Below are 12,752 nucleotides of genomic sequence, written 5' to 3'. Positions count from 1 at the left end.
TTATCCCCTTATTTGACTTTTCCCATTTCCCCTCATCCCTCTTAAAGCCTATTCCCCTCCCCTAGGTCTGTGACAGAAGGGGACCTCCTCCCCCACCGTATGATCACAGCCTATCAGGGTTCATCCCAGTATCCTGCTTACCCTTCCTCTGAGTGCCACCAGGCCTCCTCTGAAGACGCACATTTTTTAACATCATGTTATACAGACTTTTACTGCAAATTCTGAAATGACTCAAAGTTTTCAAAGTTTGCTTTAAGTACTTTATTGGTGTCTTAAATGCTATGACTTTATATGTGAAATTCACTAATTGGATTATTACTAACCCGTCCATAAGGCTGTGAGGCTTGATTTCTTTACCATATTGCATATTTTAAAACACTACCACAGTGAGTTCTTCTTTTATTAAAAATTTCTTCGAGTTCTCTCCAGTATATTAGATTGTTTGTATTTTATTAGATTCAAATAACATTTGAAAAATGTGTGTGTGTGTGTGTGTGTGTGTGTGTGTATGAGAGAGAGAGAGAGAGAGAGAGAGAGAGAGAGAGAGAGAGAGAGAGAGAGGAGGAGGAGGAGAGAGTGCACATGTAAATTACATTTTACAATTACATGTCTTACATATCTGGCTGATAAAGGCATGTCTAGGATGATACCTGGGTATGGTAGGATTTGCGGGTACTGGCATGATGAGGCCTTAACAGAAAACGACCTGTTGTTTTCCACAGGGAAGTTGTCTATGATCAAGCAATGCTCTCACTGCTCCCTTAGTCCCTCACGTTAGTACCTAGACCAGGACATGTGCTCATCTATGTTTCAAGAGAAAATACAAAGAAATTCTTTACTTATTTATGAAAGAATAAATAATAATTTCAGAGGAATAAAAGCATGAAAAAATAATTTAAAAAAAAAACTACAGTGGAGAGTAGCCTGTCCCTTTCATAAATTAGCAGACTTTATCTTTGCCTCTTCAACTATTTCAGGATCCAATCAAGATTGGGACTGGAAACGTGAATTCATGGTGTTAGAGGGAGTCGACATCTACAAGCATGAGCAACACTTGAAGATGCTGGAAACAATGGGTCATCATTCTCATTGTCGAGAAAAGATATACAGATGTAGAGAGAGAAAATAGAGCCTAGATGTTTAGATTGAAGATGTATTTATAGTTGTCAACATACATTCTCCTTAAGAAATAAATATAAAAATATAGAATTAATATAAATCTCTTTCTCCCTTCCTCCCTCCCTCCCTCCTCCCCACCTCCCTCCCTCTCTCTCTCTCTCTCTCTCTCTCTCTCTCTCTCTCTTCCATCTTCTCCATGTACTTAGAAATAATGGTCACCTAAGAAGATAAGATGATGTTTTAAGTGGCAGAACTTGATTTATAAGTATCATTTTCTGTTTTCTTTTGCAATGTTTGATGTCATTACAAAATATTAAATGAATAAATCAAAAGTCTTTGGAAAAAGAGTTGACATGAGGTTGAAGAAAAGTAAAGTAATAGCGACGTGGCATATCTTATCAGGTGGAGAGTAAAGGAGCTATGGGCGTGTGACAAGGTACCTGTTCCGTTTAGAGCAGGCTTCTGCTCAGATGAACTAAGGCAAATGTAGCTGTAAAGTTAAAAACTGAGCAGTCGTTTAACATTCAGTGGGTAAAACATAAATTTAGGAGTCCAGGCTAATGTAAATAAGTCAGTGTATGAATAAATTGGGAGGAAAAATAAATGCCCTCTTCTTTAGAAGAAAACATCAACTGAAATGTGTAGAAGAAGTGGTGGAGATAGAATGGCGTCCTCTAGCCACTTTCACTTTCCTGTGTGATTCAGGGAAACCTGATGAATGGCTGTGAAATCTGGTGACATGGGATGTAATGAGAAAAAAAAAAACAGACATATTTGAAAACAATGATAGGGTTTAATTCAGAGGATCACTCCACACAGAAGTTATCAAGCCAGTATAAAAGGAAATACCCTGTAATTATGATGAGTTATCAAAGTCACAACAAAAACACTGGAAAAAAAAAAAAGGTAAAGCCCATTGAAGAATAAAGACAGGATATCCTGCTTCATCCAAGAGCCGTAAAGAGGAATGAATACAAATATTAAAGACAACTGGTAACAAATTGGTTGGTGATATATGATGTTTTGCTTTAAAAGGTCACTTTGTAGTTAGGAAAATATCTACATCTCACTAGCAGGAATGATAGGAAATTGCTCTCACATATGAGATACAAGATTGAGAAAATACAATAAAACGATAGCACTCCAGTGCCCGAATGAGAGACAATAAGGAAGTTTATGAGCTCTTCATACTATCGCAGAAACTTTTCTGTGCATAATGTCATTTTAAAATGACAAGAGATATATGTTTAAAATATAGAATAATTAGTAAAAAAAAAAGAAGTTAGAGGTAATAAAATGTGTGGGCATATTAAAAATAACCGAGCTGATCCATATAATAATGTGAACTACTGTTTGGTGAGATCATGTGATTATGAGGAGGCCTATAAGACAGAAGAATGCATGATCAGTTAAAATTTTCACATTTATTTTAGTTATTTTTCTCATTTTTATGATAAAATACCTCTCAAAAGCAATTTACAGATGAATTTGTTTTGACTCATGATTTAAGAAAAGGTACACTTGCTGTCCTTCCTCTGAGTGCCACCAGGTCTCCCCCTCCAGGGGACATGGTCAAAGGTGAGGCACCAGAGTATGTGAGAAAGTCATATCCCACTCTCCACTCTACTGTGGGGAGTGTTCTGTCCATTGTCTAGATCTGGGTAGGGGCTTAAGGTTTACCGCCTGTATTGTCCTTGGCTGGTGCCTTAGTTTGAGTGGGACCCCTGGGCCCAAATCTGCCTATCATAATGTTCTACTTGTAGGCTTCTAGGATCCTCTGGGTCCTTCTACTTTGTGATACCCTATGAGCATATAGAGGGGGAGGTAATCCCCCTCAGGAACAGTCATAGGGGAGGGGAATAAGGGGAAATTGGGAGGGAGGGAAGAATGGGAGGATACAAGGGATGGGATAACCATTGAGATGTAACAAGAATAAATTAATAAAGGAGGAGAAAAAAAATCCCAAAAAAAAAAAAAAAGAAAAGAAAAGGTACAATGCAAAATGACAGTGAGGCATCAGAAAAAGCGGGAAAGGTGTCAGGTTATAGTGGTCAAAGAGGCAAAGCAGAACCTGGTCAGCAAGTGGAGCAGCTGCTGGACTTCAGCTAAGGAGGACCAGAACTAAGGGGGACCGGAACTTAGGGGGAGAAGAACTAAAGGGAGCCAGAACTAAGGGTGACCAGAGCTAAGGCGGATTGGAGCTAAAGAGGGCCAGAGCTAAGGGGGACTGAGGCTAAGGGAGACCAGAGCTAAGGGGGACTAAAACTAAGGAAGACCCGCGCTAAAGAGAACTAGAGCTAATGGGGACTAGAGCTAAGGCAAGTTTTAAGTTGTAGAAAGGGTGATTTGTAGAAAGAAGTGAGTAGGATTACAGAGGAACTTCTTTCTTGTTGCCATGATAAAGTATTTGATAAAGGTGTTTTCAGCTCACACTGTGAGAAACAAAATAATTCATTGCAGCATGGAAGGCTGGAAGGCGTGGTATAAGAGCAAAATGCAGTGGGTCACATTGCATCTGCTGTCAGGAGGCAGAGCATAGAAAGGAAGTGACACCTCCTTCTTAAGCCTCAGGCTCCATTGGGAGTCAGCCTTCCAAATGTTTGATAACCTAATAAAACAAAGCCATCAGCTGGAGACCAAGTGATCAAACACATAAACTAATGGAAAACATTTAGCACCTGTACAACACCCACAACAACAGGGAAAAAATAAATTTATATTAGTTGATAGATTGTGAATACTATAATTATTCTTGCCCTCCGTTATTCTTCTTGTAAATGGATAAAGTAATTTACAATAGCATATGTGATTAAAATAATACAAATTAAATATAAAACATACTGATGAACACAATATTTGCAAATTTATATACTATATAAACTAGAAATTAAAATATAAATCAGGGTGAAAACCAAGTAAATAAAGTTCATACAAAGGAATGATGATTTTGCTCATCCTATGACCAAGTAACTATGTCACTTTGACAAACCTCTGGTAAAGTCCAGTTAAATATGAATGGACTCAAATTTATTTTTATATTTGAATATCTTAATTTTTAATCTACTTCCAACCGAAGTAAATTACTTGGAAATTCTTGCAAGAAAAAGAAATTTATGTTAGAAAGTTTCAGGCTTCAGGCATATCAATAATGAGGCTTAATTTAAAAGAAATAGATTTCACAATAACTCTGAGATACAAAAATACAAGTTAGAGTCCTGAATTGGTTGCCATGGAAGCAAGGATACTGCAGTCTTCATGCTTTCAGTTTTTTTAGAGGAATCTTTTATTATTTTTGCTTCTTAGATCATGTTTGAGTGTTTTCCTCCTGACATCTCATTGCCAATAGTTAATGAGAGAATGTGGGAGGCACACCGTTTTAAGAACTCATTTGTTAACAAAGCTGTTTTCCTCAGATTTCACGTCTTATTGCATCAATGCAGTAGGTAAAATCTTACAACCATTGCTTTGTTCCTGTGACGGTATTTTTCTGTATCTTCTAATCTCCTCATCTGCTCAAGGCAACAGTAAGAACAGGGTGGACCAGAGTTTCCTTGTGTAAAGGCTGCTTCCATGACTACTGGAGCTTAAAATCAGTATGTGTAGAAAAAAAAAAAGCATGTCTGTTTATGATACTCAATGCCCTTTCTGAGCCCCTAAAAGATTAAAATTGTAGGGCACCTCCCCCCTGTCGTTTACATCTCATTTTTATGTGTTCTTTCTTTTATGGGGTACTAAATGGCTTAATTAAATTTTACTGGTTTATCCTGCTTGCTCACTCATATCCTACTTAATCCAGCCCACAACATTTTCTTTCTTTAAATGAACATATGAAACCTTATGCTGTAATTTTAGAGGCACTTTTTGCCTGTGAAATGGATATGTGGTTTAATGTATATGGTGCCATTGGTTTAAAAACTAGTTGTTTGCTATTAGAGTATAAAGGTCATAAACAACACTAGCCATGCAGTGATTTAGCGGAGCTTTTCTAGGGGGAAAGTATGCCATTACAATTTATTTATAAGCTTTGACTCAGACTACAGAAAATGATTTCCTAAACTAAAAATCGTGTACACGCTACTCCTGAAACAATTTACCTATTTAAGGTGTGGAAGAAAGTAGTACAGTTTTCCTCATTAGAATCCCATTTTAATCAAGAGTGGCTGGTACATAATGATGGAGTTGACTTATTCACCCACCGTTTATTTTAATACTTTTTCCATCCTTTTCAGAGGATTCAGGTACTTACTACTCCACTGAGATGACTGCATACCTTTAGTTCACTTCGTACAGCATCATTGTTTCTACTTCAGGTGTTATAGATTGACTACAGCTGCACCAAACCTATCTCCTTTATGCCAATCATCACTGATTACTTTGTGGTACTGAACTACACCTCCATGTTTGTCCAACTTATAAACCTTACAATGACGTTCTCATTTACTTAAAATTAGGTTCACTATTCTTATCGGCCATATCCTTATAAGTAAGAAAGAACATATGACATTTGTTTGTCCAGGACCAATGTACCTCACTAGGTAAAATATTTTTATTTACACATATTTACCTCTAAACTTCATGGTGTTCTTTCCTGTTGAATAAGGTTACATAGTTTATGTATACCACATTTCCATAGCATATATGTTTCATCATTCGTCAGTTGAAGGACTTGTAGGTTGTTTCCATTTCCTAGCTACTGTAACTAGAGTAGCAATGAATCTTTGGAGCAAATGCTAAGGAGTAGTTTATCAGGAACATAGGGAAGATGTGTGTTTAGACCTTTGAGACATCTCCACTGGTCTGCAGAGTGATGGCACTGATTTGCAATCCCAGCAGCAGTAAATGAAGGATCCCTTTGCTAAACATCCTCACTAGTGTTTTTGTCATTTGCTTCTCGGTTTTAACTGTTCTGGTTGGGGTAATATAAAATCTTAAAACAGTTTCAATTTACATGTCTGTAATTGTTAAGAATAGTGAACACCTTTAAAGGTGTTTCTTAACCTTTTCTGTTTCTTCTTTTAAGTGTTTTCTTTCAGATTTACAGATTTAATTGGATCACATTGTTAATTTTTTTAGTTCTCTATGCATTCTATTTATTAACTCTTTATAAGATATGGCAAAACATGATAAAATTTCTCCCATTTTGTTGGCTTCTTGATTGTTTTTCTTGCTATACAGTATGTTTTTTTAATTTTATAAGATCACTTGTTAATTGCTGGGCTTAATTCCAGAGGAAATGAAATTCTAGTTAGAAAGTTCTTTCCTATACCTATATCTTGTAGTGTAGTGTGTATATTTTTTTTCAGTTTCAGCATCTTGATTTTGTATTTATGTCTTTGAGCCACACTAACTCTTTGGAAATGGCTTTGGTGCTTAGTGATAGATATCTACTACTGCCATAGTCCTGAATTGATCTAATATCTAACTGCATTTGAAATATGTATCCTTATATACACAGATGGGTGAAGCTTTTACCCATCATCAAAGAAGATTCTTTGGGTAGCAGACAGAGATCAAAGATCCACAAGTGGTCAAAATGCAAAGAACAGCTTACTGAGAGACGCATAACCTCAAATACAAACCATGTATCTCCAATACAAACCATGCACCCAAAGCTCAGAAAACATCAGGAAGAGATGGAGGAAGATTTAACATCCAGATGAGCAGTTCATTTTCTACAAGATAACATCACTGAAACATAGAAGAAAACTTACACCCGTCATCAATAATATGGTTTCCTAAACCTGACCAACAAAACGACAATGCCAGCTGACATGGAAACTTGACTTAAGAATCTCACAAGGGCCATAGATGAAGAATTATAGGCTGAAGTGACCGAGGCCACCCTACCTTCACAGCACAAGCAGCAAAAGCCTGTACAATGAACAAATGTTGTGGAGAGATGGAAAATATAGACAAACATAGTGGCATGTGAACAATGGAGAAAGGCTGAACTGAAGAAGAAAAGAGTTGCAATGGCTATGAGGCCCAGGCTAAGTGTCCTGCACTGCCATGGTGATGCCCAGATCCTTGCTGCCACCGAAGGCCTTGCCGGGGTCTATGTTGATGTCTATGGTCCATGTTACCATCAAACTCCATGCAGATCTCTGTGACCTACACTGATGCCATGTTGACGGCCATGAGCCTTACTGATACTGGAGGACATATTGAAGTGAGTAGCTTACACGGCCACCTAAGTTCATGGTGATGTCCACAGTCAGAGCTGCCTCTGAGAGCTTTGTCTGGCTCTGTGGGCCTACTGCTGCCAGAGCCTTGTTTAAGATCTGTGCTGTTGCCAGAAACTGCAAGGATCTTGTGACCAGTGCTCCTGCTCACTATAAATAGAAAGGAAGCAATTTTGCAGTGATATTGATGAATATAGACACATAAGAAAGAGGGACATGAAAGTCTTCTGTAACAACACTTACCCGCGCCCCCCACCTCAATTCCCTCAGCAAAGTAGCAGTCTAAACAGGAAGCCATGGAAGAAAAGTTTTAAAATCTATGACAAAGATATTCTTCACAATTTATGGCTTCTGGCGGAGGTGTAAGAATGGAACCACTCAGTTCTATTTGGGGGCAGGCCACTGAGACTTTAAGCATGCTCTAGTGAGTATATAGGTGACATAAACTGTGTCATTCAGAGTCCGGTATATGTGTGGCCAGGCTCCATCAGGTACTGCTTGCCTCTGGAGGAGAACAGATGGACCTTGGGATCAAAGGTCCCAAGGGCCAGTTTCTACTTCAGGGGAGGCTAGAGAGCTTTAGGATGAGTCTGATCATCTAGGCACTAAGCCAGGTCCCTAGTCTCATTGGAGGTCAGCACTGAGCTAGCAGCAGTGGTGAAGCAAACCCCAGTGGCTGCAAAGGCAGATCCTCCATTACTACCTTATCACTGGGCATCCAGCAGCAGTTTCCCAGGAATAAAGAGAGTGTCAGACGGTGGAGGAAGGGCAAGCAAGAGAGCTAGACAGAAAGAGACACCGAGCAAGACAGCCGGCCTTTATTTATAAACCTTAGGCAGCAGGGAGGGTATTATTTGCTAGGGCTAAGAGTGCCAAGATACTTAATCTACGTACAGTGGTACAGTAGCTCATTTCCATGCAGCAACATGGGGCCCTATCACAGGAGAAAGCAGTAACTAGTTATCCTACGTGTGAGGAGATGACTTCTAGGTACTGTTACAGGTTATTTGTTAGAGGCTAGGATCTCAGAATAGGGTGGGGGTTCTTGGAGGAATTACCTGTGCTTGTTGAAGAAGTTCCTTATCAGGAAAAGGTCAGGCCTATAATCTTCCTTGAGGGCTATGTGACACTCCTTACAACATCTGTGACTACCAGATCAGGTGAGTGAGAACCCTGCTAGGAAAAGGGAGTCTACTTTCATAGACCAAAAGTGAAATGGCTACCTGGAGAAGTAAGACCTTATCGAGCAGAGTGCCACAAAATTAGACTTAAAAAAAATGTTTGTGGTCAGGGGAAGGAAGAAGGTACAAGATTGAGGGGGTACATGGAAGGACTTGGAGACTGGGGTACATGATATGAAATTCCCAAAAAAATTTAATTAAAATAGTATATTGGTGGGGGGACAAGATGGATTGTGTGTAGTGGGCTCAGTAGCAAAGGCTGTGAAACAGACTGAAGGGAACAAATAAAAAATTAAAACTGCAGAACAAGCAAGTAATATATATTCCTAACCACACTATGTGGGAATAGCTCTGAGATGGGCTAAGACATGAAAGTAAAGTCAGTCCTTTTTATTCCAGATTACATGCGATTTAGGACTAGGTGCCGTTCTTCATATGGCATGGATGAAGAATTACAGATGTCTTTGGCTCATGAAAAGTGGATAGAACTAGCTTTAATTGCTAGATGCACCTTGCACACCTCGTATACTTATAAATTTAGAATGGTATAATGGTTGTGAGAAATTATATGTTTTCAGAACAAAAGAACTGGACTTTGAAGCTGGGTCAGGCCTGAAAGGATTCATTTCTCTCAGCATGCTGATGCTGACATCCTACACCCTTCAGACACCAGCATCAAATGCTTCAGTTGCTGTTCTCTGTCAGAACAAGACAGCTCCCAAGACAGCTTCAAAGAAAGCTTCTAGTCCCAATTGGTACAGCATTTCAGTCTATCACACACAGGACTTTTATTATGCTTGGAAGTTCTCAAATTTTAGAAACTGGACCACAAATGATATTCCTACCTTGTTTAAACATTTCCCCCAACTTTATTTGAGCCCCTACCAAAGTATTATTCATCTGAAATCAGTCAGAAGAAACCCTAAGAGAATTACATGCCAGTTCCCTTAAGTGGGGGGGGGTGTGTGGGTGGGTTTTTTGGTTAATTTCTCAGGTTTTAGATATTTATTTTCATTATGAGTTGGTCATAAGTTACTATTGTTCTTATCCAGAGAGAAAACAAGATTGCACTCAGGGATGTCCCTCTTTTCCTTTATCTTTCTTTCTTAGGTTTCGTGATAGGGGCTGAAAAGAAAGAGGGAGGATTATGGAAATATATAGGGATGACAGGAAAAAAAGGAGACCTAACGCCTCAACCTGAGGTCTTAACCGTGCTCACAAGGTTATTTTTAATTCACGGGTATGTAAATTTGCATATTCATGTAAAATGAGTTTAATTTTAATACATTGATATAGAATTAAAATGTCAGATTATTCTTCACATACATTATATATATATATATATATATATATATATATATATATATATATTTCTACTCTAACATGAGATATTGTACCCACACCGCTCAAGTAGACCCTCCAATTCTTTGAAAATCCTACTGCAGGCTGTATAGGATAAGTAAGTTAGACCACTTAATTGTCAACTAATCAAATTGTGGTCATTTCAATTAACTAGTCTATTTATATCACAAGAATATACGTCCTATAGATAGATAAGGTAAAATACTTAGATGATGTCTTCAAAAAACCTCAGGGTCCTACAGAATATGTCATTTAAAATGTTTATATCGTTTTAATGATTCTTTGACCATAAGACAATTTGGCTCCTGGCAGCACCTACCTTACCTCAGGGATGAGGATGAGCATCAGTGAACCTCCTTATGAGGTTCAACTGTGGCAAACAAGCCACTGGGAAAAATGTCCTTATTTAAACCACTGACAGAATTCTTCCTAAAACTTGGCAAGTTGGATGCAGGCAGAATAGACCGCTGAACTCCACCAAGAAAGGGAAATCGTGTTCTCAATTGTTTCTGCCTCACAAATATGTCTGTCAGATATACTGGGCCAGAAAGCCAAAGATGATGCTCCAACATTTTAGACAAGTATTAGTAACTCTCCAAGCAGCAAACTGTCTCTATGTCTTTTTTTTTTTTTTTAATATAGAAGTTGCTAACCTGCACTTCATGATTACTCACATGATTGATTTTGCTCCTTCTCAAGTCTTTGATGTGGTTGAATATCAAATAAATTAGTTTCACAATTAAACTTGACTGCCTAGGGGTTAGGATGTTCTTTGGTCTAGATAGATGTTTTAAATTGATAAGATGAGATATGATAGATATTGTTTACATTCAGAATTTTAGCCTCACAGAGATAAGAAAATGTTTTCTTCAAGGTTGCCAAATCCAAACAGCCAACACACTATAAATGAAATATGAATGTAATTCTTGGTTGTTCTGTGGTTCTTCCAGCTGTATGTAGTTTGTTTTATATTTGTTTAGTAATTTAAATGCATATGTAAAAATAATTTTTAAAATATTATGTTGGAAAAAAAGAATTGCAGGCAATTAGTGGTTGTTGAGGAAAAGATATTCAGTCTTTAGACATGAGCTCTGCCTTAGTAAATTATCTACTCCCAAGAGGTCAGCCCTAAACATACAAACGTAAGAGTATCACTAAGTTAACTAAGCAAGACATATATGTTTTCATAGACATAGACTGTACACTACAAAGTAAATATGAAGAGGTCATGAATTTGAAGAAAGGTGAGAGACACAGGAATAGGAAAGGTAAAAATGGTTAAATGCAGTACATACTATGACATTCTGAAAAATGAATATAAAAACACTCATCCTTTCTACTTTTGACTAACTATGCATGTAACTCGGGTATTGGAGAACATTTATAAATGCCATCAACATTTTTCTTTAGAGACCCTACGAATGAAAATGATATATTTTTTAGTGAATTCTTTTTTTATTATTATTAATTTATTCTTGTTACATCTCAATGATTATCCCACCCCTTGTATCCTCCCATTCTTCCCTCCCTCCCATTTTCCTCTTATTCCCCTCCCCTATGACTGTGACTGAGGGGGATTACCTCCCCCTGTATATGCTCATAGGGTATCAAGTCTCTTCTTGATAACCTGCTGTCCTTCCTCTGAGTGCCACCAGGTCTCCCCCTCCAGGGGACATGGTCAAATGTGAGGCACCAGAGTACGTGAGAAAGTCATATCCCACTCTCCACTCAGGTGCAGAGAATGTTCTGACCATTGGCTAGATCTGGGTAGGGGTTTAAAGTTTACCACCCGTATTGTCCTTGGATGGTGCCTTAGTTTGAGCAGGACCCCTGAAAATGATATTTATAAGCAAGGTTTGAATCTAGTTTCAAAGTTTAAATTGACGCTACATTTAATTTTTAAATTTCGACATACATTAGTTTCTAATTTGTACAATTACAGTAGTGAGTATAATTATATAATTTTAAGCTAATATACATTTAAAATATGCTCTAATATTGATTGGATCTCATTTTGCTCATGTATTTAATATTTTATAGTCTTACGTGTTGGATTGTCCATGAATGGTAGTTCTTTTTCTTTCTCTCTCTTTTTTTTTTTCTTTTTAACTTTTTATTTGTTCTTTGTGAATTACACATCATGCACCCCAAGCCCATTCATTCGTGCTTCTCCTCGCACCTACTCTCCACCTGGCAACCTCCACCCCAACAGAGAGAAAAATTCTTGCTGTGGAAACTAGAGTGTCACAGTATACCCTTTTGTCCACATTTCTTTGCTTGCAGATGTTCATTGCAATGGCTCATTCATTATGCTGGTTGGAGGCCTCTGACTTCTGCTACTCTATCAATACTGGAATTATACTGGTACTCATCTTAGATACTTTGTTGTTGATCTGTGTCATGGAGATCCTGTAGTTTTGGATCTGTAGGACTGGCTCCTTCATTCACTCCAGCAGTTCACAGGTTGGGTAAATGTCAGGGTGTGCCAATTTAAAGCTCTAGATCTGGGCCTGACAGGTATCTGAGCTAGTAAGCCCACTTGCTCTCCCTCTCTCATGCACTCAGGACCATCTCACCCACAACCCTTATATCCAAGGTAAACTTTACTATGCTTCCTAGGTGAGGTACAGGGCCTGCTCTTCTGAGTGCTGCAGCTAGTGAGGGGCAGGAACAGCTCTCCTGCTCTCCTATACTCAGGACCAGGTTTCCCACCTGCTGCAGGTGGTAAGGGCCGAGGTGGGAGAAGGGTATCTCTCCATTGTGCACATGACTGCACTGGAGACTACGGTCAGGGCTAGCTCTGCCAAGTTCATATCCTCTGGTCACCTCATATGCAACTCCCACAATGTGTTGGTCATGTTCTCCCTAGTACTATAACTGGATCAGGGCAGAGTCAGCTCTGCTGCTC

Source organism: Acomys minous (genome assembly GCF_964271855.1).
Source record: "Acomys minous genome assembly, chromosome: 14".
Classification (NCBI taxonomy): Eukaryota; Metazoa; Chordata; class Mammalia; order Rodentia; family Muridae; genus Acomys; species Acomys minous.
This window is presented reverse-complemented; position numbering follows the sequence as displayed.